The sequence below is a fragment of the Lepisosteus platostomus genome, chromosome 22, assembly GCF_059453375.1.
Source record: "Lepisosteus platostomus isolate fLepPlt1 chromosome 22, fLepPlt1.hap1, whole genome shotgun sequence".
NCBI classification, from domain to species: domain Eukaryota; kingdom Metazoa; phylum Chordata; class Actinopteri; order Semionotiformes; family Lepisosteidae; genus Lepisosteus; species Lepisosteus platostomus.
In genome coordinates, this window is record NC_142632.1 from 1,852,587 (window position 1) to 1,879,572 (window position 26,986).

At 41.7% G+C, this 26,986-nt stretch overlaps 6 non-coding genes and 1 pseudogene across 7 annotated transcripts in view; 6 read left to right on the forward strand and 1 right to left on the reverse strand.

The window, feature by feature from the left end:
• Positions 1–26,986, forward strand: part of LOC148642866 (uncharacterized) — a 137,561-nt pseudogene that overhangs the window by 74,977 nt on the left and 35,598 nt on the right. The window lies entirely within an intron of this gene.
• trnag-gcc (transfer RNA glycine (anticodon GCC)) lies at positions 78–148 on the forward strand. Its single transcript has one exon. It is a non-coding gene; the product is annotated as a tRNA-Gly (tRNA).
• On the reverse strand, positions 5,986–6,058 carry trnam-cau (transfer RNA methionine (anticodon CAU)). Its single transcript has one exon. It is a non-coding gene; the product is annotated as a tRNA-Met (tRNA).
• Positions 7,494–7,566, forward strand: trnav-gac (transfer RNA valine (anticodon GAC)). The gene has a single exon. It is a non-coding gene; the product is annotated as a tRNA-Val (tRNA).
• On the forward strand, positions 8,937–9,009 carry trnav-cac (transfer RNA valine (anticodon CAC)). Its single transcript has one exon. It is a non-coding gene; the product is annotated as a tRNA-Val (tRNA).
• On the forward strand, positions 20,517–20,598 carry trnas-cga (transfer RNA serine (anticodon CGA)). The gene has a single exon. It is a non-coding gene; the product is annotated as a tRNA-Ser (tRNA).
• trnas-uga (transfer RNA serine (anticodon UGA)) lies at positions 21,621–21,702 on the forward strand. The gene has a single exon. It is a non-coding gene; the product is annotated as a tRNA-Ser (tRNA).

Genomic DNA, 26,986 nt, shown 5'->3' on the forward strand with positions numbered 1-26,986 from the left:
TGCAGCTGGAAGCAGATGTCGACGCGTTTTGCACAGAGCACCAAAAAAGCGTCTTTTTTTGAAGGCCCAGGCACTGAGCATTGGTGGTTCAGTGGTAGAATTCTCGCCTGCCACGCGGGAGGCTCGGGTTCGATTCCCGGCCAATGCAGTGGCTTTTGCAGCGAGCGGCTCCATCACTTGCATCCCCTTGCAACTCGCAACTCAAAAAACCCACTGAAGCTAAGCAGGTGTGAGCCAGGTCAGTACCCGGATGAGGATGAGGTACAGGGAAAAACAAAGCTTCCAGCTGGAAGCGGTGTTAATGGTGCCGGCGGTGGGGCGCTCACCCTGAGGTCTGTGCGGGTCCCAATGCCCCAGTATAGTGACGGAGATGCTGTGTTGTAAAAGGGCGCTGTCTTTTGGATGAGATGTAAAACCGAGGTCACAGCGCTCTGTGGTCATTCAAAATGACCACCAAAACCTTTGACAAAAGCTCTTGGTAATTGATGGTCTTCAATAATGCTTCTCCTTTAGGTACATTTTAAATCAGCTGAAAAATGCTGTGAAATGGGGGGGCACTTCAGGCCAGTGTAGGATTTGGGTTACAAGAACCATGAAACTGCACGAGAAAGCCCGTACACTGAATTACACGGCTTTCTATTCAAAGGAGGACAAAAGAAATTCCCTGAGTTCGATTTTTTGCAGCACAGAGAGGAGCACTGTTGTGAGGCCGGTTAGCTCGGTTGGTTCGAGCGTGGTGCTAATAATGCCAAGGTCACGGGTTCGAGCCCCGTACTGGCCAGGTCCTTTTCTCCTCTCTTACCAAAGCTGTTAGGTTCCTTTCCGTGGTGAGAGGGGTTGTCATGCAACGCTGCCACATAGTGCCGACAGACAAGAGTGTTGCGGGAGAAGAGAAAAGTGTTTGAAGATTTAAGAGTGTCTTAGGTGGAGCCAAAATCAAGTGTCACAAATACAAGTGGGAGGATTTCCAATGTTTAATATGGTAAAAATAAGCGGAAGTTATCTGCCGGTCCGGCACAGTCTGCCATGCTTTTGTCATATACTGTAAAGTGGTGTCGAACTGGGTGTCGAACTGGAGCCTCACCATTTGCATATGTGAGGCTCCAGTTATACATCGAGTGTCACATTAAATGACAAAAATGAAGAGAGTTAAAGCAGCTGGAGAGGTTTTCTTACAACTTTTGAGCTGACACAGTTTTGGAAAATGTTTCCTTCACGCTGCACTGTACAACATAGGCAGCCAAGAGTCTCCAAAACAAAACAGAATTGACAGATAGGAGAAAATTCCCACTCATCCTGAAGTTCCCAAAATCCAGCACTGAGCGTAAACAAAGTGTCTAAGTAGCGTGGGAATGCTAACCCTAACCCTAGCTGGAGTTTGAGCAATCCAGCACTGAGCGTAAAAAGATGAGTCAAAGTAACGTCTAATCGGATTAGTTTCCTTAGAGCTGGTTCAGAGTTTGCTCAAGAGTTTACCCAGTGGGCATTGATTCGTCGAATATACATATATTCACGGCGAAAATACGGCTATACGTATATATACGTCGCCTCGACGTATAATCAACGTCGAATTGCAACCGTAAAATCGACGACATTAATAAACGCATATATAACGTCGAAAACACATCTAACACAGTGCCTGAGGCTTTTTACTGTATGTATCGTGTGTGCCGCAACTAGGAGTATACGGCTCTCTGCACAGTGTACGAAGTAAATTATTTTCGCAGTAATTAATTTACACGTGTATAATAAATATAGTAAATATAATAAATTAATTACTGCAAAAATAATTTTCTTCGTAAATCCTTCAATCCAGATGATTGGGGCATTGGTGCATGGCTACAGTCTGTGCTAGGAATATGGAGAGGGTCTCTGGTTCAATACATATTTGTGGGTCTGGTATTATTCGTTATGATCATATCGTTAATATCCTGTTTGAAAAACATGTGGACTAAAGCTGCTGCTTCTGTGCTAATTGTACGCCCTGAAGGGATCATGAAGGTCAAAAAATGATTTCATGGGAAAGGTTCTCTTATCTAGTGGCAGAACCTGATGGGTAGAACAATGCAGTTTTAAGGGGGGTTACCCTTGGGAGTGATTCCCCTAGATGCAAATGATTATTGTGGTTTGTTTGTTCATAATAAGATGTTTTGCAGGAACGGAACAAAGAGAAATTTTACAACTTCAGCTAGAATTGTTCTGCAAAATGTCACAGCTGAGGCAGGGGAACAATGTGTAGATTTTTCTAAGAGTTATTACCCAGTTGTTGACCGATCTGTTGACCAATGCTGACCAAAATAGCCCAGGATTATGCTGGGCTCCAGCCCACAGGGATTTACCTGTGCTGTAAGAACTAATGAGTGAATAAGGAGACTGGATTCTGGTGAAAGACTTCAGGAAAAAGAAATGGTGTTCACTCAGGTGGAGGGGGCTGTACCAGGTGCTGCTGACCACTGCCACTGCTGTGAAGGTCACAGAAATGGTGCCCTGGATTCATGCTTCCCACTGTAAAAAGGTCACAAACGAACTGAGCAAAGCACAGGAGTGATGTCTCCACAAGGACAGATGGGGATAACCTGCTTGGGACTGATGTGCACAGCCTTTTTCCTTTTTATGTAGAAGCCTGTCACCACCCCAAAAGAGGAAGAATCTAAACACGAAGCCTCTTTGTATACAAACTGGCTGAATGAAACTGATAATGAGGGGGATATGAGTAATTTGTGGTATAAATTTATAAATCATACTGTAAAGTTAAAGAAATTTAATGCATCTTGTTATATATGTGCTTTAATGCCTCATTCTACAGCCTCACCCATGCGACTTTTTATGAAATGTACTCTTTTATTAATATCACGTTAGAAGGCTTAGACGCTATCAAACAAGAATTAAGGGGAGTTCGATTAATGGCACTTCAGAACAGGTTCGTGCTGGACCTTCAAAATGCAGCATCTGGAGGAGTCTATGCTTTAGTAGGAGACTCCTGTTGTACATATATTCCAGCTAATGACTATGATTACGGAAATCTTACGCTCGCTATTCAGCATTTGAAAGAACTAAAAGACAAGGTGAATAAAGAGAGAGGCATAAAAGATACACCGGCTTTTCTCTCCTGGTTAGAATCACTGTTTGGGCCAGGGGGAATGTTTTTCTTTTAAGTTACTAACACCGATTATAGGGGCTGTGATACTTGTCTTCCTGTTTTTATGTTGCTGTATGACATGTATTATTCCAATGCTTCGAAATATGGAAATATGGTACCTAGGGGGATAAACTGTTCATCCTTCCAGTCTGGAGAATTGGCAGCTGTCTGACGTCAGTAAGTGATCCTTAAAAAATTAATAGTTCCATGACAGTGTGCATCACCAGAAAATCAATTTCAATGCATTAAAACTCTTGTTATCCTTCTGATCATTGAAGTGTCATTGCCCCAGCACTGTATACTCTTACTTTTGACGCCTGTCTGAAGTTGGATCCATTTCTAAGAATGGTGACTCACATATCCTCATGCTCAACTTTGGCTCAACCACACAAACTATGAAGTTAATCATCTGCTTTTGCTCCAAGATTTATGTTACTAGGCTCTCTCCTGGGGATCCTCGTGTTCAAATATTGCCCTTATTGTGGATGATCCATGACAGAATTCAGGGAATTCAGAATTCTGATACCTCAGCTCAGATTCTGACTGGGCAGACTGTCATTGCCTGGTGTGAATGTGTGCATATCTGTTTTTGTGCATGTTCTGTGGCCTGTTGTACAGTACATCACAAATGAAAGGGAAATGGAAAACTAAAATAAGACTCAAGTGTTTTATCTTTCATTAACAGTGTTTCATTAGTATCTGTGCTAGATCCTGTCATCCACTGCTTACCACGACAGGCTCTAGCACAGGATAGCAGCTAATACATTTAACAATCTCACTGCACAATGTTGTATATTCAAGGGCTGATCTTCTGTACTTTTTCTTTCACTTTTCATTTCCTAGAAACTCAGTCCTGCCAGGAATAATCTGAGAACAAAATCAATCTGAGTGAAAATCTAAGCAGAGGAAGATTGTTTTACAGAGTCAACAAGGTCTAATTCAAGGTCATCAGCACTAACAACATTCTCTCTGGAGACAGGCGATAAGAAAATTGAAAGTGTGTATTGTTACACAACAGCAGAGACTATGAGTTATGCTATCATGAGAGTGGTGATGGATTTTTTTCATTGCTTAGTTTTGCAGGTTCTGTACATTTGAACATTCAAAGTGACTAAAGTAAAGGAGTTTTCCCTTTTTACCACATAATTCCCAAAGATCAACACTAATAGAAAGCCTAATTCCAGCCAAGATTCAATTACTGTCTCTCAGGCATCCCAGCAGTGGATTTCATGACTTCAGACAGCCATCTTTATCAGTGGAGAACTCAATGCTCTGAGGTTTACTGGCAGAGTCTCACACTGGGTAATATGTTGGTAAATAATGTCCTATGGAATTTTACTATTGATCAATTCTACTATGGAACTGCGATGTGTCCTGAAAAAATCTTCTATGATAGTGGTACAGTCCATCACACCCCACCTACAGCCTTTAAAAGAGAAAAAAAAACTGACAACAACAAAGTAAGTCTGTGGTGTAATCAACTAGGTCTTGCAAACATACTTAACCTCTTCCAGCTACCAACATTACAAATGCTGTTTACACATTAGATGGTTATTTTTTGGCTTCTGATATTATGGTGGAAAAAGAGCCCTGGAATCTTTGTAGAAGGACAAAAGACGGAAAGAACAGGCAGTGTAACCATGGCGAAGAGAAGGGAAATATTGGAGAGAGCTTTTTTCATACACTTTTTATCATTGTTTTTCCAGCCCAACAATGATCAACAAATATGGGCAGGCGTCCTGTGCCAAATCCAATCTACCTTTCTTCCAAGCATACAGGAATGTCAGTGAATTAAATATTGACATATGAAAATACCCAAAAATATGCAATCACACATATGCAGTTTGAGCAAACATAAGACAATGAATGCAACGGGGCACATTCTGAGGGAGATGCGGTCAATCAGGTTGCAGGAAAACCACGCTATGCTTTTTTTTGAGATCCTGAAAAGGACAGAGGGGCCATGTATATGTGTGCAGCTGGATATGTACTTGCAGGTGGCGTAGCAAATTCTGCTGAAGCCCCACTGCCTGGTGTGGACGGTAGCTGTGCATGTTGCAGCAGAATTGTGCATGTGAGATCAAGGGGGCATGTCATGTGTTTGAGCACTTCACTCCCTTCCGGAAGCACGTGATTCCCTGAGTCCCAAAAATTTGGACGGTAGCTGTGCATGTTGCAGCAGAATTGTGCATGTGAGATCAAGGGGGCATGTCATGTGTTTGAGCACTTCACTCCCTTCCGGAAGCACGTGATTCCCTGAGTCCCAAAAATTTGTAAGTTCTTTGGATGACCTGTGGACCGATCTTTCACGATGAAGAATTCCTTAAGAAGAATAGATCTCGGCCCACCATCCCAATGCCTCCATCTCAAAACAGCAACCTCCCACTGCCCTTAGTCTGCAAGGCAGTCCTTTCAAGTGCGATGATGACGCCGGGACCTTCGTTGCCTATTGTACGAGCTGAACTTTTGTGCTCATCAATTCAACGCTCTTTCCATCAACTCATCTTGTCTTTTGACGCTTCGTGTTTTGTGCTCCTTTGACTATCGGCATATCAGGTGACTGCAAACACTGAAGTTCTTGCTTACGGAGTGTGGAACAGTGTTTTCAAGTGATCGCTGTTCTGTCATGTTGACGCCGAGTGAATCTTTCTTTGGCAACATGGGCAGGCTGACAGCAGTGCGAGCTAAAGTAATGTCAAATTTCTTGACTTATTTCTGAATGTGAATGTTCTTTAGAAAAGGGATGCGGCGTTGCTTCTCCCCCGTGTAAAGGTCACGCATTCCAGACTTGGTATGAGCGAACAGTTGCCGCAAGTGTTTGAAAAGAGCAAGAGAGGAAGCAGCCCTGCCCCGTGTGAGGATCAAACTCAGGACCTTCAGATGATGAGACTGACGCGCTACCAACTACGCCAACGAGGCCAGCTGCAGTACACAGCCGGAAAGTTTGCCTCATATGGATTTCAGTCGCCCGTTCCCTAATCTTTAGACGCCCTCTGCTGGATGTTGCATTTGCCTTTTGATCTCACCGATACTTTTTTGGTCTGTTTCTGTTGCGAGTCCGTTTTTCAGATCTCACCTAGCACAAGTCTCTCTGGCTGAAGTGGCCTCTCTGCTTCAGCATCGTGCCCTCACTCAGCCATTAAAAACGTCACTCGGACTTCTGACATGCTGACATGAAATGTCAAGAGAGAGTGGCGGAGACGCTTAAGGCAGAGAGAAGATGAAGAGGGGGCGTGGCTGCGAAATGATTGACAGCTGCATGACGCTCTCCATGCAAGGCGTGACCACAGGCTAAAGGACACCTTTCGGCACATCAAGCTCTAAGCACACACCTGGAGGACGTGGGAAATGATCCCGCTACCTCTCGCATGCAAAGCGAGCGCTGTACCATGCAAGCTAACCCCCCTCACTGGGGCTCATGCCTCAGTGTCGCCTAGTGCCGCTTGTTCCCCTCTTACCGGGTGCAGTTCACTGCCCTTCGTCTGCAAGGCAGTCGTGTAATTGCGGCTTTCTTGACTTATTGATGAAGGTCTGACTGGACGAGCGAATGACGCCTCTCCCCGTCCTCAAGCTCGCTGACAGAATAAAATGGAAAGTGCTGCCGTGGCTCATTGGTTTAGGGGTATGATTCTCGCTTAGGGTGTGGGAGGTCCTGGGATCAACTCGCGGATGAGCTCTTGTGTGCTCTTTTTGTCCTCGTCCACAAGACTGGGAACTGATATCCACATCACCTTGCAGCATCTGGTTATGGCAAACGATGGAATGTGACTAATGACTGAACGAGCCTGGTGAATACTCATCACGTGGCACAATGAGAGCGTGCAGTCAGCTGTCCAAGGCAGCAACCTCATTGCTCGTTCAAAAGAACACGTACTGAAAACTCATCACCACTATGTCGTAAATGAGCACCGCGATCGCTTGTTGTCATGCGTCCTTACTTGGGAAATGCAGAAGCAAAAACTGCCCTCTCTCAGCCACCGAAACGTGTGCGGCTCACCTTGCACTCTCTGCGCCTCGCATATTTATGGAGCTGTCTGCTCTTCTTTCTGTTGAAGTACGCAAGTTACGGGGCGTACTGCAGACTATGATGTGCTCAATGACAGCTTTCAAGATTTGAAAACTATGAGCTTGATGGCTCAAGTCGAACGAATGTAGTTGTTACGCAATTGATGATGAAACGCACGTATTCTAACGATTCGTGAGAGTATGTTCTAAAGGTCCCTGGCTCGATCCCGGGTTTCGGCATTTTGTTTCATCGCACCCTTTGTTCCTCTCTCCAGCGCCCCCTGCCTAAAGTGACGCTTCCCTTTCTCAGCCCGAAACGCAAGCGAGACACCAGCAGCTGTCCCTGCAGGTTTCCGTAGTGTAGCAGCTATCACGTTCGCCTGACACGCGAAATGTCCCCGGTTCGAGACCGGGCGGAAACAGCCTCGTTTTGCACGCTCCTGTACTTCACAGAGGTATTGAGTGACCGGTCATTTGTTCCCAATGTATTTCCGGTGCCTTCATGCACTCTTGTACCAAACGCACGTTCCTTCTGTACGCGGAGCTGATCATTTGCAATTGGGCTGTGCCGACAGACCAGGACGAGCTCTGTCGGCTCAAAAGCAGCGCAGGACCTGCAAGAACAACAGAAAGATTAGCATCCAGCGGGGGCTTCTTAGTGAGCCCAAGATCTCATCAAGAATCGGCTCCAGCAACAGGGCTGGGCGCATTGTTCCATTCTCCGACCACTCTCGGTGTAAACAAGTCCCTCCTGGTCTCTGCTTGAATTGCACTTTCCTGCGTTTGCTTTGGTGTAACTGGCTTCCCCTGCATGGGCGAATGTGAAGAAGATCCTTAGTAAGTCATTGAAGAAACCCGAGAAGAGGTCGGAGTGGCCTCTGTCGTTCATCAACGATCCAGTCAGGCAGTACTCCTCTGTAAAGCGCCGTTCGTTCACATCGATTGGCTTTTTTTTGCCTTAATTCGTGCAAGTAGTAAAAGCGGATGACCCTATTCTGCTGTGACCCGGATTCGAACCGGAGTTGTTGCGGCCACAACGCAAAGTACTGACCACTATACGATCACGGCGAGTTACCGATACACACGTGGCAGGGCGGAAAAGGCTGTGCTCTCTTCGTGTGACATAATTCGGAAAAGTCCTGACGTTGCATTTCAACTGAGTCCCAGTATACATCGACCCTTCGACACTCTGAGTGACAACTCTCTTGCGTTTTCTCATATTTATGTAGTTTGCTTGCATGATGCCGGGAACAGCACAGGTTGTTCGCTGCCGTATGGTCTAGTGGTTAGGATTCCTGGTTTTCACCCACGTGGCCCTGGTTCGACTCCCGGTATGGGAACGTGTCAGTTTTGCCTCCTGCTTTCCAAAAGATCAGCACCGTGTACGAAGGAGCCGCATTAAAACTACTCGAACGTGCAAAACGTGCGAGAAGAGGGGGCGCTTGTTTCCAGCCGAAACTTCTCGCGTGTGAGACGAGCTGACCATCGCTGCAGGAAGTGGGAGGGTTACTCTGGTAGACAGGGCTGACCTTCGGCAATAGGATTTATACTCTCCAAGATGATATTTGCACTTTCTGGAGAGGTGATTTTCTCCACGTCAGTAGCCCGATTTCGTCGATTGCGTGGAGAGGGCTGTAGAATGTGGCGCCGCCTTTCCTGCTCCGTCCATGACAGGCGTGCTGGTCTCTGGAGAGAGAGCACGGTCCATCAGCGCACCCCAATAAAGGCAATGGAAGCAGCTGAATCGCATTGGCGAAGCTCAGCGCTGGGCCGCTGGGAACATCTGACCACAGTTTCCGTAGTGTAGTGGTTATCACGTTCGCCTCACACGCGAAAGGTCCCTGGATCGAAACCGGGCGGAAACAGACCAGACTTCTTCTGTCGCCACGCACAAAAGGGGATTGGGGATTCGCCTAGCGCTGTGATCGAACAGACCCACTCACCTCTTAGTGTGGCGGGATCTGCACAGTGCATGTCGCAGCGCATCCTGCTTTCACTTCAATGCGCGTCCTGATGTACCCCGGTCTCCCGCGTGACAGGTGGGGACAGGTGACAGGTCCTATACTAACGAGAAAGACATCGCTCTCCGACCCCCGGCATTGTGTCCCGACCCACCGTGCTGGAAGCCGACTCGTGCTGTGATTCCTTTACGGAGCAGAAATGACAACCGAGGAGCCGAGAGATCATTTCAGCATTTCGCGTCTGAACGGAAAACACAAACGACCAACTCGGAATGACTTGCCTTTGACGCTTATATACCTCTTAGTGTGGCGGGATCTGCACAGTGCATGTCGCAGCGCTCCCTGCTTTCACTTCAATGTGCTTCCTGATGTCGAGTCGTGTGCCGTGCGGAGGCTCTGAAAGCGAGAGCAATGAAAAGGTGCACGACGCTGTGAAATAAACATTAATAAACGCATATATAACGTCGAAAACACATCTAACACTAGGAGTATACGGCACTCTGCACAGTGTACGAAGTAAATTATTTTCGCAGTAATTAATTATATTTACTATATTTATTATACACGTGTAAATTAATTACTGCGAAAATAATTTACTTCGTACACTGTGCAGAGTGCCGTATACTCCTAGTGTTAGATGTGTTTTCGACGTTATATATGCATTTATTAATGTCGTCGATTTTACGGTTGCAATTCGACGTTGATTATACGTCGAGGCGACGTATATATACGTATAGCCGTATTTTCGCCGTGAATATACGTATATTCGACGAATCAATGCCCACAGCTTGGCATACAAGGGTTTTGCGGAGGGGTCTTGCCACCTGCCTGAAAAAAAAACAGTAAAATGTTTGAGTGCCTATAGAGTTTCTATTTTTATTTTCTTGAGAAAAGTTGATACCATTTCCTGGAAACCCCGTCCCCCATCAGTGCGCGGTGCCCGGGGAAAAATCTGTAGGGGGGCGTCTGAAATTCTGAGCGGGGGTGATATTTCGGTTGAAACGGAGCTGTACGGTGCAGCTACCCAAATGAAATCTCGCAGCTATGCCATTGATTAGTGCTTCATGATAGAAGATATCGACTAGCAATCTGGTATTTGCGATGAAGTTCAGTTTCACATTTTTCGTCACTCTCACTGGAGAGTATTGCCTGGAGCGAAAAGTACCATAAGCGTTCATTTTTGCAGCTACATGGACGTTCTGAATCGTTAAGAAAAAATGTTGTAAAACCAACAGAAAGCACAGACTGCTATAACTAGTCCTAGTTATATAACGATTTTAAGTATAATGATAAACTACTGCAAGGAATCGGTCCACCTGAGCAAACAGGATCGTAATGTTGACACTCAATAACGACACTGATATGTGCAGTTCCTGGACGGATAGCCCTCCTGCCCATCAAACAGACTGAGTGACTGTTCCTGTCATTTAGTGTTGTCTGACCATTGAGAAAGTACAACTATTTTTTTAGGGCGCAAATTAAGTTAGGTAAATCTTTTTGCCCAAAACTGAAGGGGCAACATTCCCATCTCCCCCCGTGATGCCAGGCCTGTCCCCATCCTATTCCATAATGTCATTATATATAATACCATACAACAGTGACCGATCCTTACTAACTACATGCGTTAAAATTGCACATCAGCTCATAGCAGGGGGCACATAGCCGCGATGTATTATCAATGTTATATTTCAACCATAATATCGACAACATTAATAAACGCATACGTTGAGAAAATATCGAACCCAGCATATTTTCCGGTTATATACCACAATGCATTGCTAGTATTCGTTGGTCACAATTTTGGACACGTTTTTCAAACGTAGAAGTATATCCGCAAATATCTCAGCAATCCTCTTTTGACGAGTAAGTATGAACAATAATAATACTATCTGAATACATACAGATCTTTCTTAATATTATTTTGATTAAAATAGTACGTGAATAAGCAAAAAATGGCACATAAAATAGTGTGAATGGGGAAGATGACACAAAATCGTTTTGCCGTTTCTCTATTCTTATTCTATGTTGTACTTTCAAACTTTGGGTACTCTTTTATTAGGACAGACTTTATTGCTCAACTGCTATGATGCAAGCCAAATTTTATACATTTATTTCAGTTTTGAGCTTAGTAAACCGTTCACTTTTTAAATTATACTAAAGAAGATATTAATCATCATTTATTTGGGAAGTAATATTATATAATTTTCTCCTAGCTGCGGTGCTGAAGTCCCACCCTACATCAACAGAAAAAGAAATAAAGGAGCATGCAATGTGTTACTTGAAGAATGCATATGAAAGGCAGGGGGCCAGGAGATCTGGACACTGAAAATAATAGGTTTTTGGTTCTAACTGTTAGGACAATTAGACAGGGTTTGCAAATAGTGGAAAAAAATCATCTTAACTTCCATTGTAATATTTTATTTTCTTGGAAATATAGAAGTTGTACATTTTAAAATGTATATTTGAATCAAAATGTGGTTTTGAGTTAGTGTGTTAATGTAATTAGTTTTGTGTTTGTCATTACTATACTGTATATTGCCATGTTACCAGAATTTGTAGCTGAAGTTTAAGACTAGTTGTGTTTTTTATGATTATTGCCCATATGTTGATTGTTGATTGATTGTATACAATGTATAATTTGAAATACATATGTTTCAGGTGTGAATGTGTATTTTCAGAATACATTTCTAAATCTAATCATTGGCTTGGTTTACTTGTTTCTACACCTATAAAATCTATCTTTGATGTATAATAGACCTCTACCCATATACGTATAATAGACCTCTAAAGTTATGCGTATAATAGACCTCTAACCATATACGTATAATAGACCTCTAAAGTTATCCGTATAATAGACCTCTAACCATATACGTATAACAGACCTCTAACCATATACGTATAATAGACCTCTAAAGTTATACGTATAATAGACCTCTAACCATATACGTATAATAGACCTCTAAAGTTATACGTATAATAGAACTCTAACCATATACGTATAATAGTCCTCTAAAGTTATCCGTATAATAGACCTCTAAAGTTATCCGGAACTCCAACCATATATGTATAATAGTCCTCTAAATTTATCCGTATAATAGAACTCCAACCATTTATGTATAATGAACGTCTAAACATAGACGTATAATTGACGTATAACTTTAGACGTATATTAGAATTTCATTCTAGACGAATTGTAGACCACATTTAGACGTATAAGGTATGCGTTTAATAGACGTATATTATACGTCTTTTGCCCACTGGGTGGGCTCCAGATGCACATGGAAGCAATCAAGTGTTTCATCCGAGCTGTTTCACAGACTGCCCAAGAGCTTTCCTTTCACAGAGGCGCAACGATTAATGATGGGGGTGCACCCTTCAATGCGCCTTACGACTCTAGGGAGTGATTGAGACGATTCGTAGCGTATGCTCATTTCTCTCTATTCCCCGTGTTGCAGTGGTAGGATGACGTAAATTACTGCTTCGACACGTAACGGCATTATAATCACGTGCAGGAGCTGAGGGCTTTAGTTTTGTTTCGTTTTCCATGGCGTTCGTAAGCGCGCAAATCAAAGGCAAGTCCTGCGTCTAACACGAACGTAAATGCTTTTGAAAGTGCAGTGTGGTGCAGCTTGTAAAATCCTTGTCCACATTTGTGGTTTGTTGATGTTTGTTCTGTCTGACAACGTTGCATTTTGACATCCGGACGGGGGGACTTTATCATTTGAACGTGAAGCCAGCCTAACCCTCTGAGGCGTGTCTGTCTGCCGGCACGTATCTTGTGAAAGGTATTTTTTTTTTAACGGAGAGCAACTTTTAAAAGGTATCCGCAGCCACCTCGCAGTCCGTGTTTGATTATAGGAGGAATGCGGCGGCAGCAGCAGCGGCAGGCTCGCTTTTGTCGTGGTCGAGTGGTTAAGGCGATGGGCTCGAAATGCGTTGGGGACTCCCCGCGCAGGTTCGAAACCTGCCGACTCTGGCGTCTGCCGCATGTCGCCTTGTGCCTGCGCGGCAGAGGCGAAGTGCCGCTTCTCCTTTCCTGGTACTATAACAACGCGAAATCGCTTGGACCCGCTGCCATGGACATCAATTCTTCAGATAACCACACACTTTGCCTTCGCACCTCTGGTGCTCTGCTTATGCCTTTGAAAACCTAATGAATAAAGCTGAAAGAACCGACACGATATGTAGGTGCTGGTAAAGCACGCAGTAAAGAACTGTTAACAGCAAGGGTTTCAGTGGGTTAACTGAGGAGAAGGCGTGATCGCTAATTGTTGACTTTTTATTTGGTGTTAGAAACACTCTTACTGTGCATGACGTGCAACAAATGTAGCCACAGAAATTGCATCACGCTTTCATGTATGCTATTGCAGACACCAACGTTGCCTAGATAGAAAACCGAAATAGCCGTGGGTTTGCTTGCTGGTCTGAAGGATCTCTCTTCGAATCTCTATCATTTGTCAATGGAAGTAAAAGGCGCTGCAATCTCATACGTTCAGAATCAAACCCGCAGCTGTTGTTCGACTTTATTTCTTGACTAATTACAACTGAGTGTCGCATGAGCAGTTACATAAACTTGTCTGGTATATTTGAACACAAATGCCGTTCTTCAATTAAAACTAACAGTACATTGTCAGGGACATTCAGTTCTATACAAACAAGAGACAGACAAGAGAATATTTCTACCTTTCATGTGGACTACGTGTTGACTTACTGATCGGAATAATAAGAAGACAGAACAAAAAAAGGCACCTCTGGTATTCGGACCCAGGATTTCCTGTTTACTAGACAGGCGCTTTAACCAACTAAGCCACGGCGCCCCGGGAGTGCTGTCCTTTTGCAGCCACTTGGACACACCACTCAGACACATCTGCATTCGGTGTGTGCTCCGCCTGCTCGCTGAGCAAGTTGCCACCTTTACATACAATAGCAACATCGACACCAAGAGAAAGGATGAGAAATGGCTTTTATCTGGAACTTTTCATGTCCAAGGAACTCAATGTGCTTTCTGTGTACAACAGGGCCACTGAATTCCACACTGGCCACTGAACCACAGCAGTGGCTTGCGGGCTTGATGTCTCCCAAGGAAAATGTTGAAATTGCATGTTGAACAGGAAAATGACTCTCAGGTGCCCATTGCTCATTTTCAGACACATTTATGCAATACTTTCACCATGCGTTGAGCAATAGGGATTAAAGATACCAGAGGTAAGGTTTAAAAGTGATTCTGAGGTGCAACACATCAGCGATACAGCTAGGCATCTGAAATGCGGGGTTTGAGATCCCTTCAGGGAACACCGTACCCTAAAGGTACCAGAAGTCCACTAGTATAAGCATTAAGTCACTGTCACCCCTGTTACAATGTGATTGCTACATATCTTCATTTCTTTGGTTTTTAAGGAGTAAGAGTGCAGGGGGTCTAAATCTGCGATCCAGTGTGTTGAAGTATTTCACAACACTACCTATAGCCCGTCTGAAAATAAATCCTCATTCTGATTATTGCCCTGGGCATGTACCAATAAATCACTGAGCATATATATATCTCACTGTGTTGAAGCTAGAGACCTGTATGTAATAATATGATGCTAAAATGTTATTTTCACATATATTAATGTAATAAATGATTGCTTATGCTTTATAAACAAACCTAATTAAAATAAAAGCTTAAGTTTTGTATTTATCTTGTACCATATAACATGATTTTCTTTGTATTTCAAGCCCACAAAGTGTCCAAATGACGCACTACATGATATAAGGAAGATTATCACATGCATATCGGTATTATCTTTCTTATGAAAATGCATTCCTTTCATTACCTTTTACTTTTTTAAATGAACTCAAATTGTGTATAATGTAATAATTTAAGTAGAATAGATTCTAATAATATAATGATCCAGTGTGTTGCACTACTTCACTGCTTCACTGCTCTATGCCGTCTGGAAATAAATCCTCAGACTGCTTACTGCCCTGGGTATGTACCAATAAATTACAGGAGCACATCTATATATCACTGCGTTGAAGCAAGAGACACACAATCACTGCAAACACATCCTAAATACAGTGTTCCATCACCTTTGACCTCATCCAGAACATATCATTTCTTGAAAGGGATTGCTGTCCGAATGCACATCTGAATCCCAAACAGAATCTCTAGTAATATACGATCGTTTGTGAAACATGCAAATGACTGTCTCAGGGGCCCATTCCTCATTGTCAGACACATGTATGCAATGCTTTCACCGTGCATTGAGCAATAGGGATTAAAGACGCCACAGGTAAGGTTAGATGTCATGTTCTATGATCATTTCTTTCAGCATTAGGGACTAAATATACTAAACGTATGATGCTAAAATGTTATTTTCACATATATTAATGTAATAAATGATTGCTTATGCTTTATAAACAAATCTAATTAAAATAAAAGCTTAAGTTTTGTATTTATCTTGTACCATAGAACATGATTTGCTTTGTATTTCAAGCCCACAAAGTGTCCAAATGTTCTATGATCATTTCTTTCAGCATTAGGGAGTAAATATACCAAACGTATGATGCTAAAATCCTGAAAAAAGGATGTGCTTCATCTTGTTAGTAGATTGGATTCCAAAACTGATTTGGGTCAATATACATTACCTTTGAAGATAAGGTACAGTCTACTGTAGGGAACCATCAACTTAGAAAGCATTGGCCTTCCCTGGGGGTCAGGTAGGTGCAAAAGATAAACCTTTATCCTATCTTTATATTAAGATAAGTGGCCAAGCAGTATTTTTCCAAGTTTCACCAAGCTCATCATGTTGCCATAGTAGACAAAGTTCTATAAAATGTTAAATAACTTTTAAAAAAAGCATCTTGGTCTTTCAGTACTGTACAAGGTGAATTAAACTGTCCCTGGTAATAAAAAGTAATTAGAAGCATCCCAGAAACTTTATCTCTAGAAACATTAGCTGTTTTATATCATGTAATTTAGTGTGATGTTGTCAGAATTCAAGGACATTATCACACACAGAAATTGGTTCAGTTAAATCTAAAAAACACAGCTAAACATGGGTTTAAATGTAAAATAGAAGTCTTACCTCTTGTCAAAAGATTTAATTCAAGAAGCGATGTAATAAATGATTGCTTATGCTTTTATAAACAAATCTAATTAAAATAAAAGCTTAAGTTTTGTATTTATCTTGTACCATAGAACATGATTTTCTTTGTATTTCAAGCCCACAAAGTGTCCAAATGACGCACTACATGATATAAGGAAGATTATCACATGCATATCGGTATTATCTTTCTTATGAAAATGCATTCCTTTCATTACCTTTTACTTTTTAAAATGAACTCAAATTGTGTATAATGTAATAATTTAAGTAGAATAGATTCTAATAATATAATGATCCAGTGTGTTGCACTACTTCACTGCTTCACTGCTCTATGCCGTCTGTAAATAAATCCTCAGACTGCTTACTGCCCTGGGCATGTACCAATAAATTACAGGAGCACATCTATATATCACTGCGTTGAAGCAGGAGACACACAATCACTGCAAACACATCCTAAATACAGTGTTCCATCACCTTTGACCTCATCCAGAACATATCATTTCTTGAAAGGGATTGCTGTCCGAATGCACATCTGAATCCCAAACAGAATCTCTAGTAATATACGATCGTTTGTGAAACATGCAAATGACTGTCTCAGGGGCCCATTCCTCATTGTCAGACACATGTATGCAATGCTTTCACCGTGCATTGAGCAATAGGGATTAAAGACGCCACAGGTAAGGTTAGATGTCATGTTCTATGATCATTTCTTTCAGCATTAGGGACTAAATATACTAAACGTATGATGCTAAAATGTTATTTTCACATATATTAATGTAATAAATGATTGCTTATGCTTTATAAACAAATCTAATTAAAATAAAAGCTTAAGTTTTGTATTTATCTTGTACCATAGAACATGATTTTCTTTGTATTTCAAGCCCACAAAGTGTCCAAATGTTCTATGATCATTTCTTTCAGCATTAGGGAGTAAATATACCAAACGTATGATGCTAAAATCCTGAAAAAAGGATGTGCTCCATCTTGTCAGTAGATTGGATTCCAAAACTGATTTGGGTCAATATACATTACCTTTGAAGATAAGATACAGTCTACTGTAGGGAACCATCAACTTAGAAAGCATTGGCCTTCCCTGGGGGTCAGGTAGGTGCAAAAGATAAACCTTTATCCTATCTTTATATTAAGATAAGTGGCCAAGCAGTATTTTTCCAAGTTTCACCAAGCTCATCATGTTGCCATAGTAGACAAAGTTCTATAAAATGTTAAATAACTTTTAAAAAAAGCATCTTGGTCTTTCAGTACTGTACAAGGTGAATTAAACTGTCCCTGGTAATAAAAAGTAATTAGAAGCATCCCAGAAACTTTATCTCTAGAAACATTAGCTGTTTTATATCATGTAATTTAGTGTGATGTTGTCAGAATTCAAGGACATTATCACACACAGAAATTGGTTCAGTTAAATCTAAAAAACACAGCTAAACATGGGTTTAAATGTAAAATAGAAGTCTTACCTCTTGTCAAAAGATTTAATTCAAGAAGCGATGTAATAAATGATTGCTTATGCTTTTATAAACAAATCTAATTAAAATAAAAGCTTAAGTTTTGTATTTATCTTGTACCATAGAACATGATTTTCTTTGTATTTCAAGCCCACAAAGTGTCCAAATGACGCACTACATGATATAAGGAAGATTATCACATGCATATCGGTATTATCTTTCTTATGAAAATGCATTCCTTTCATTACCTTTTACTTTTTAAAATGAACTCAAATTGTGTATAATGTAATAATTTAAGTAGAATAGATTCTAATAATATAATGATCCAGTGTGTTGCACTACTTCACTGCTTCACTGCTCTATGCCGTCTGTAAATAAATCCTCAGACTGCTTACTGCCCTGGGCATGTACCAATAAATTACAGGAGCACATCTATATATCACTGCGTTGAAGCAGGAGACACACAATCACTGCAAACACATCCTAAATACAGTGTTCCATCACCTTTGACCTCATCCAGAACATATCATTTCTTGAAAGGGATTGCTGTCCGAATGCACATCTGAATCCCAAACAGAATCTCTAGTAATATACGATCGTTTGTGAAACATGCAAATGACTGTCTCAGGGGCCCATTCCTCATTGTCAGACACATGTATGCAATGCTTTCACCGTGCATTGAGCAATAGGGATTAAAGACGCCACAGGTAAGGTTAGATGTCATGTTCTATGATCATTTCTTTCAGCATTAGGGACTAAATATACTAAACGTATGATGCTAAAATGTTATTTTCACATATATTAATGTAATAAATGATTGCTTATGCTTTATAAACAAATCTAATTAAAATAAAAGCTTAAGTTTTGTATTTATCTTGTACCATAGAACATGATTTTCTTTGTATTTCAAGCCCACAAAGTGTCCAAATGTTCTATGATCATTTCTTTCAGCATTAGGGAGTAAATATACCAAACGTATGATGCTAAAATCCTGAAAAAAGGATGTGCTCCATCTTGTCAGTAGATTGGATTCCAAAACTGATTTGGGTCAATATACATTACCTTTGAAGATAAGATACAGTCTACTGTAGGGAACCATCAACTTAGAAAGCATTGGCCTTCCCTGGGGGTCAGGTAGGTGCAAAAGATAAACCTTTATCCTATCTTTATATTAAGATAAGTGGCCAAGCAGTATTTTTCCAAGTTTCACCAAGCTCATCATGTTGCCATAGTAGACAAAGTTCTATAAAATGTTAAATAACTTTTAAAAAAAGCATCTTGGTCTTTCAGTACTGTACAAGGTGAATTAAACTGTCCCTGGTAATAAAAAGTAATTAGAAGCATCCCAGAAACTTTATCTCTAGAAACATTAGCTGTTTTATATCATGTAATTTAGTGTGATGTTGTCAGAATTCAAGGACATTATCACACACAGAAATTGGTTCAGTTAAATCTAAAAAACACAGCTAAACATGGGTTTAAATGTAAAATAGAAGTCTTACCTCTTGTCAAAAGATTTAATTCAAGAAGTGATGTAATAAATGATTGCTTATGCTTTTATAAACAAATCTAATTAAAATAAAAGCTTAAGTTTTGTATTTATCTTGTACCATAGAACATGATTTTCTTTGTATTTCAAGCCCACAAAGTGTCCAAATGACGCACTACATGATATAAGGAAGATTATCACATGCATATCGGTATTATCTTTCTTATGAAAATGCATTCCTTTCATTACCTTTTACTTTTTAAAATGAACTCAAATTGTGTATAATGTAATAATTTAAGTAGAATAGATTCAGGTAGGAAATATAGAGTCATGATGTTTATGGCTGACATCATTTCACATGGGTGAATTTTAAGCTAAGAAACAAAAACATTTACAATGAAGATACCATTGCTTAATTTTAAATGCCTTTAAAAAATAAATACCTCCTGAGAATAATTTGCCACTCCCAGATCCTTGGTAAGGTACTGTTTGAATCCAATCAGGAGAGGAGCATCCAGGGAGTGCTTTCTATAGAGTCCAGCTTGGGCCACTCTCTTCCGGCCTGCTGATACTTTTTAACTACTCAGGGCCTGTAAGGATATAAAACACCGGTTTAAACATTTTATACCTATAAGACAAATAGAATTTTAGTAAAAAATAGATACATCTGAAAAATAAAAAGTCTTACTGCTGATAGAGTTCTTCAGAGCTCCCATCTTCCCCTTCCTTATCCGCTTCTGTTTCAGTTTCTAGAGCAGCCTCTGGCATCTCTTCCTCCTGGACAGCGGCCTCTTGCTCAGGGCCGCTGGAATGCAGGTAGATTCTTTTCAACATGCTTTTACATAATATGTTGTAACAATGATTTCAAAAAGAAACTACAGAAGCCTTACAGATTAAAAATATCTCACCTTGTGCTCATTTCCCTCTATTCCCCGTGTTGCAGTGGTGGGATGACGTAAATTACTGCTTCGACACGTAACGGCATTATAATCAAGTGCAAGAGCTGAGGGCTTTAGTTTTGTTTCGTTTTCCATGGCGTTCGTAAGCGCGCAAATCAAAGGCAATTCCTGCGTCTAACACGAATGTAAATGCTTTTGAAAGTGCAGTGTGGTGCAGCTTGTAAAATCCTTGTCCACATTTTTGGTTTGTTGATGTTTTTTCTGTCTGCCAAAGTTGCATTTTGACTTCTGGACGGGGAGACTTTATCATTTGAACGTGAAGCCAGCCTTAAACCCTCTGAGGCGTGTTTGTCTGCCGGCACGTATTTTGTGAAAGGTATTTTTTTTTTTTAACGGAGAGCGACTTTGAAAAAGTTTCCGCAGCCACCTCGCACTCCGTGTTAGATTATAGGAGGAATGCGGCAGCGGCAAGCTCGCTGTAGTCGTGGCCGAGTGGTTAAGGCGATGGACTCGAAATCCATTGGGGACTCCCCGCGCAGGTTCGAATCCTGCCGACTACGGCGTCTGCCGCACGTTGCTTTGTGCCTGCGCTGAAAAGGCGTAGTGCCGCTATTCCTTTCCTCGTGCTATAAAAACGCTAAATCGCTTGTCCCCGCTGCCATGGAAATCAATTCTTCAGGTAACCACACACTTTGTGTTCGCACCTCTGGTTATGCCTTTGAAAACCTAATGCATAAAGCTGAAAGAACCGACACAATATGTAGGTGCTCGTAAAGCACGCAGTAAAGAACTGTTAACAGCAAGGGTTTCAGTGGGTTAACTGAGGAGAAGGCGTGATCGCTAATTGTTGACTTTGTATTTGGTGTTAGAAACACTCTTACTGTGCATGACGTGCAACAAATGTAGCCACAGAAATTGCATCACGCTTTCATGTCTGCTATTGCAGACACCAACGTTGCCTTGAATATTTCTACCTTTCATGTGGACTACGTGTTGACTTACTGATCGGAATAATTGAAAAGTTCGGGTCATAGCCGATGCAGTGCGTGCTAATTAGAACAACAGCAACGCTGAGCTCTCAGCACCGTACTGAGCCGAGGTGTTTTTCTAAAGCTGTCAGGTGCAGTTCATTTACAGTACGCCCCGTGTCTCAACGGTAGGACGGAGTCAAATACTGCCTCGACACGCAACAACATTATAATAAACCGCAGGACTTGAGGGCTGTTCTCTTTGAATGTTCCAAGGCATTCGTAAGAGCGTAGGTCAAGGGCCATTCGTGCATCTCCTGTAACTCGAGTAAAAATGCTATTCAAAGTGCAGTGACTGAAATCGTCGTCCACATGTCTCCGTTGTTGATTTCTTTCTGTCTAAGAAAGTTCTATTTTCATGTCCGAACGGGGAGACTTTATCATTCCAACTTGAAGCCACCCTTAAGTACTCTGAGGTGTGTGTTTGCTTACACGTATGGCGTAAAAGGTTTCTTAAACGGAGAGCGAACTTGAAAAAAGTTGCCGCCGCCACCGCCGCCGCCTCGCACTCCCTGTTCGATTGTAGCAAGAAGCCAACAGCTGGCGTATTTACTGTAATCGTGGCCGAGTGGTTAAGGCAACAAACTTGAAATCTGTTTTGGTCTCCCTGCGCAGGTTCAAATCCTGCCGACTACGGTGTCCTTTGCATTTGCTCTCGTGCGTGCATGAAAAAGGACCAGCGCTGTTTTGTTTTCGCTGGGACCTTTAACACTCTAAATCGCCTAGACCCACTGCCTTGGAAATCGATTCTTCAGCACCCACGAGTAACGCTTTGCAGCTGGACGCAGATAACGATGCTTTTCTGCAACGAGCTTTCCAGCTGAATTTTCTCGGCAGCTCCATACTGAACCTGTTCTCCATTGCAACATAGCGGAGGCTCGTCACGTCTATAGCGAGGCTGTGTAGGACCGCATATGCCACAGTGACTTGTACACAGACCACATGAAAGGCAAGCAAAATACACTTTTAAAATTCCAAAGACTCACAAGGTCAGAGGAACAGCGATGACCTGAACAGATCTGTTACAGAAGTCTAGGTTGACCTTTTTAGAGCTGTAATTGCATTTTTGTTTAATAGAAGATCAAATCTACTCGCATGTACCAGCACCTTACAGTTTATTGATGTTAATTCTATTTAAGTAATAAGATTGCTAACGATGTTGGACTTTAGCCAGTGTTTTTTAGAACAAATTGCTTACTCTTCTGTAAGAAATACGCAGTACGTGCCTTTGTCAGTCATTGCTCACCATACCTGTAACTTTCTTATCTAACTCACTTCCTCAAATGGTGAAGGTCCACAAACATAAATGAAAAAAAAACCCTTGTTGTAGATGAGGTGCACAAAAAAGCAGCCCCTGATAGTGTATAACACATTTATACTATTGCAGAGACACATGTAACATATATATATATACTGTATATATATATGAAACAGAAATAGAAACAGAAACAGGAATCGCTTACTCACCTGGAGAATCTCTGTAGGAATATCTAGCATTTATCAATGGAAATAAAAGCTGCTTTAATACAATCCATGTTCAAACTCAAACCCTCAGCTGCTGTTCTTGTTTGTTTTGGGACAAATTGCAACTGAGCATCGCATGAGCCGTTACGTACCCTTATCTGTTAGGGAATTTCAAGGGAGGAGTAAGGTCAGAATGGGTAGGCTGCAAAACAACAAGTAAAGATTTATTCCAAGATGAAACGTTGTGGCGATTTTCTTATCTTTTCAGCATGGACTAAACTTTTACGTGTTCCTTATATGCTATATATGTATATATTAGCACCAATGTCGTTCTTAAAAACTAACATGAAATTGTCAGGGACATTCAGCTATATACAAAGACGAGACAGACAAAGTAATAATTCTGTATTAACGTGGCCTACATATTGACGCAATGATCGAACTAACTGACATGTTCTGATTCAGATCCCCTGCAGTTCATGCCAATTAGAACAATAGTAATGCTGAGTCCTCCCCACCCTACTGAGCACAAATTCAGCTGCTCTCCAGTTCTGTTCTGCATTTTTTTTCATTGCAATTGAGCTCGGAGCTGGAGATGATCTCCATACAGTTCTGTGTTAACTAGCCCGCACTTGCGTGCTAATTTACGGGTTGTGGCAAATGCTTTTCTATAGTTCATATACATGACGGCAACCTGTTACCGAGGAACCTGAGAGGTTTAAAAGCCTCACGAGCCAGGCAGGACTCAGACCTACAATCTTCTGATCCAAAGTCAGGCGCGTTATCCATTACGCCACTGGCCCATAGAACATGCGCTTGCACTCCACCACAGAGAGCTCTACACTGCTACTAGTAGTACACTTCTCCATCTAAATTTTCACAGCAAGAAACTTGTGTTTCCTACTATTTTTACCAGGTTTAAAATATCATCTCCTTAAAACAGAAAAAGTATTGTGTCGTGCTGAAATTCCGATTGATTTTGAATTCAAAGAAAAAAGGTTTTCTTCCAAAACACCATGAAATTGTCACATCTTGCAGACAATAGGTGTATTCCATGTTGAAAAGAGAAGAAAGAAAACCATGGAGCCTTTTACAGGTGTGAGGCTTCTTCAGGTGTGAGAAGACCTCACAGCTGAAACGCTGTGTTTCCGTTCTTCTCTTTTCAGCATGCAATAAACCTATTACTTGTTCCTTTGCAGCCGAGGCATGCTGACGTAGCTACCCAGCTGAACATCTTGCAGACTCTACAGTACTTCTCTCCTGTAGAAGTAAAGCAGGGCTTGCTGGGTGAGCTTTTGCTCCGGTAAATTAGGTCACGTGTCATGTTAAATCACTTCTTCTAAACACAACATTTGCTGGTGCTAGCTTTCCCCATGAAAAGCGACATTTCCCTTACAGTACATGACATATCGTTTTTATTCTATCAATAAGTATAGAAATTAAACAAAAGAAAAAATGGTGTCGCCAAAGAATGCACAGCTCTGTCGCCTTGGGGAGGTGTCAAGGGCATTGAGCTCCTTGGACATGAAAAGTGCCCGATAAATGCCATTTCTCATCATTTCTCTTGGCGTCAGTTCTGCTATTAAACGGGAAAGAGGCACGGGCTCAGAGATTATGTTAAGTGCACACCGAGCGCAGATGTGTCCAAGTGTCTGTAAAAGTGCGGTGCTCCCTAGTGGCTTAAAGTGCCTGCCTAGTAAGCAGGCGATCCTGGGTCTGAATACCAGCTGTGCCTCTCTCCGTGTCTTGTTGTGCCAAATGTATCATTTCAGACAAACATGTACAGCTTTGTTCAGTTTAATGCAAGAATTCATTTCCTTTCTGGAATAACTTGTTTTTGAAGAAATCCATACATTTTGTGAAAGATGAAATCCATTTCTTGGTTGTCAGTGAAAAAATATTGCTGACTACAAGAAGCGCAAACGATTGTTTTCTTTGACCATAAACCTGCAAATGTAGGGAGCACAAAAGACCGTCAGACTCTGTGGTGCAATCGGTTAGTGCATTTGGCTGTTAACTGAACAGTTGGTGGTTCAAGCCCCTCCAGTGTGCGTGTCTCAGTTTTTCCAATGTAAACATCATCACCATCGCTAAAGAAGATGGCGCAGAAGGCTCCACAGCCGAAACGTTGTGCTTTTTTTCTTCTCTTTTCAGCATGGAGTAAACCTTTGCTTTATCCTTTGCAGCTTAAGCATGCTGACGCAGCTACCTTTCTCTTAACGCGCCTCAATCATTATTCACCAAAACGATCAGCAGAATAAGTCGCCTTTGTGGTGATGTCACTCCTCTGCTTCACAAATGTCCTTAGTGACGGGCCATTTCTTTCTGCCATTTTTCCGGAGCGGTTATTGATTGCTCCATCATTTCCCTCTTACTTTCCATCACTAGATTGAAAAAAAAAACAGAAACAGGCTGACAGGACGACAATCAAATTGCAAAAACTCATCAAAGCACTCGATAGAGTATTTGAATCCACAAGTAGCTACGAGCAACTTTGTCCTGGCTTGCATGAAAGTCGGAAAATGTCAAAAAGAAAAAGATGGTGGCTTTTTCATATTCGTTCTTTTATTTTTAGTTCGTTGCTTCTTCTGTCCATTGTCCTCCTGCCTGGCTCTTGACCTGTGACTGTTTGAACGCACACAGTAGACTTTCATGCAGGGGATTTGTCCTGAGCCTCTGTGAAAGACCCACCCACTCCCATAAATAACTGCTCTAGAAACACATGAATGCAAAACTAAACCACAGCTTAAAGAGGAGCTTGTCATGACCGCCAGGCAGTTAAGACCAACTCTTAAGCAATCTAAACAGCACCAGCAGCGGGTGATTATTAACAAACGCCGCCGCACGAGTTAACCCACCTGCACACACTCCACCGTGCGGTACGCAGTGCTATTTTTACCAGCTTCCCGCTGGTATTGAGTCTACTCCTTGAGAGCTCTACCTGGCGTTTTTTCCATTACCTCGTTTATTCTGGATATTGGACTCCCCTTCTGCCTTTTCGACTTTGGACCTCGCCTCTCACCTCGGACTGTTTGCCACCAGTGTTCTCCCTGGATTACGACTTACCTTACGCCTCTTGACCACGAAACAAAGCAAAGCAGAGCAAAACAAAATGAACAAACGAAAACCCTCACGTCCCGCACTTGCATATAACGCCGTTACGTGCCCAAGCGGTATTGTACGTCATCCTAGCACTGCACCCCGGGGCGTACGGTATATGGGAACGAGCACACGCCACGAATCGTCTCGAATCACTCCCTACAGCTGTAAGGCACCTTGAAGCGTGCACCCCCAACATTCTTCTTTGCGCATCTGTGAAAGGTAAACTCTTGAGCAAACTCTGAACCAGCTCTAAGGAAACTAATCCGATTAGACGTTACTTTGACTCATCCTTTAAGGGACCCTTGTTAATTGGAGAAATCAATGATTTCGAATGAATTCTGTATGCGTTAAAAGACAGCTATACACAGAAAACATGCAGGACACTTCTCATGATGTTTCCCGAGCCGAAACACAGTGCGTTTTTCCAAGCCATCTGACAAAGCCCGCCCACTGAAAACTGCAGCAAATCGTGTAAAGACGTTCAACTTTGTAACTACTGCACGCACAGGAAGCAGAATAAATTCCTCTTTTCAAACTGTCAAAGGTTTGCTTTGCGAACACTGCAGGACATCGCACAATCTCTTTTGAACGGGGACAAACGATTTCTTATGGGGCACAGTAAGTACAGACGTTTAAAAAGCTCCACTCATGCCGACGATGCAGCATGAAGAAGCGCAACCTAACATTTGCATTCCTAGCAAATTCCTTTTATTTTTTGATAAATAAAGACAGTCTTGTTTAACAAACAACACACACAACATTTTACATTGTCAATTCAATTCAAATCAATGTATTTCTATATAGCGCCTTTCACAACAAGGTTGTCCCAAGGCACTTAACAATGCAAGTTGTTAAGAGCCTTGTGTCTAATATGCCGCCTAGGTTACGTGCTGTCTCTTTGAGGCAAATGTTTAAATCCTCTGAGTTAAGTGCTGAAGTTATAGTAGTCCTATCAGTATTGTTGCCTCCGATCAACAGATCCTCATTTTTCTCAGAGTTGAGTAACAAAAAGTTTTCACACATCCAAGTATTTCCTTCCTTAATGCATTTAACTAAAGTGATAATAGAAGAGTTGTCGTTTGGTGTAAACAAAATGTTTATTTGAGTGTCATCAGCATATGAATGAAAGTTCATATTATTTTTTCGGATTATCCTACCTAGCAGCAGCATGTAGAGAGAGAGAGCAATATTGGTCCCAGCACTGATCCCTCTGGTACCCCAAATTGAACTGGTGACGTTGATGAAGCAGTACAATTATTAGATATTTGAGCATAATGAAAACGATGAGTTAAATGTGAAGTAAACCACTGAAGGACGGTTCCAAATAAGCCAACCTCAAACTCAAGCCTGTGTT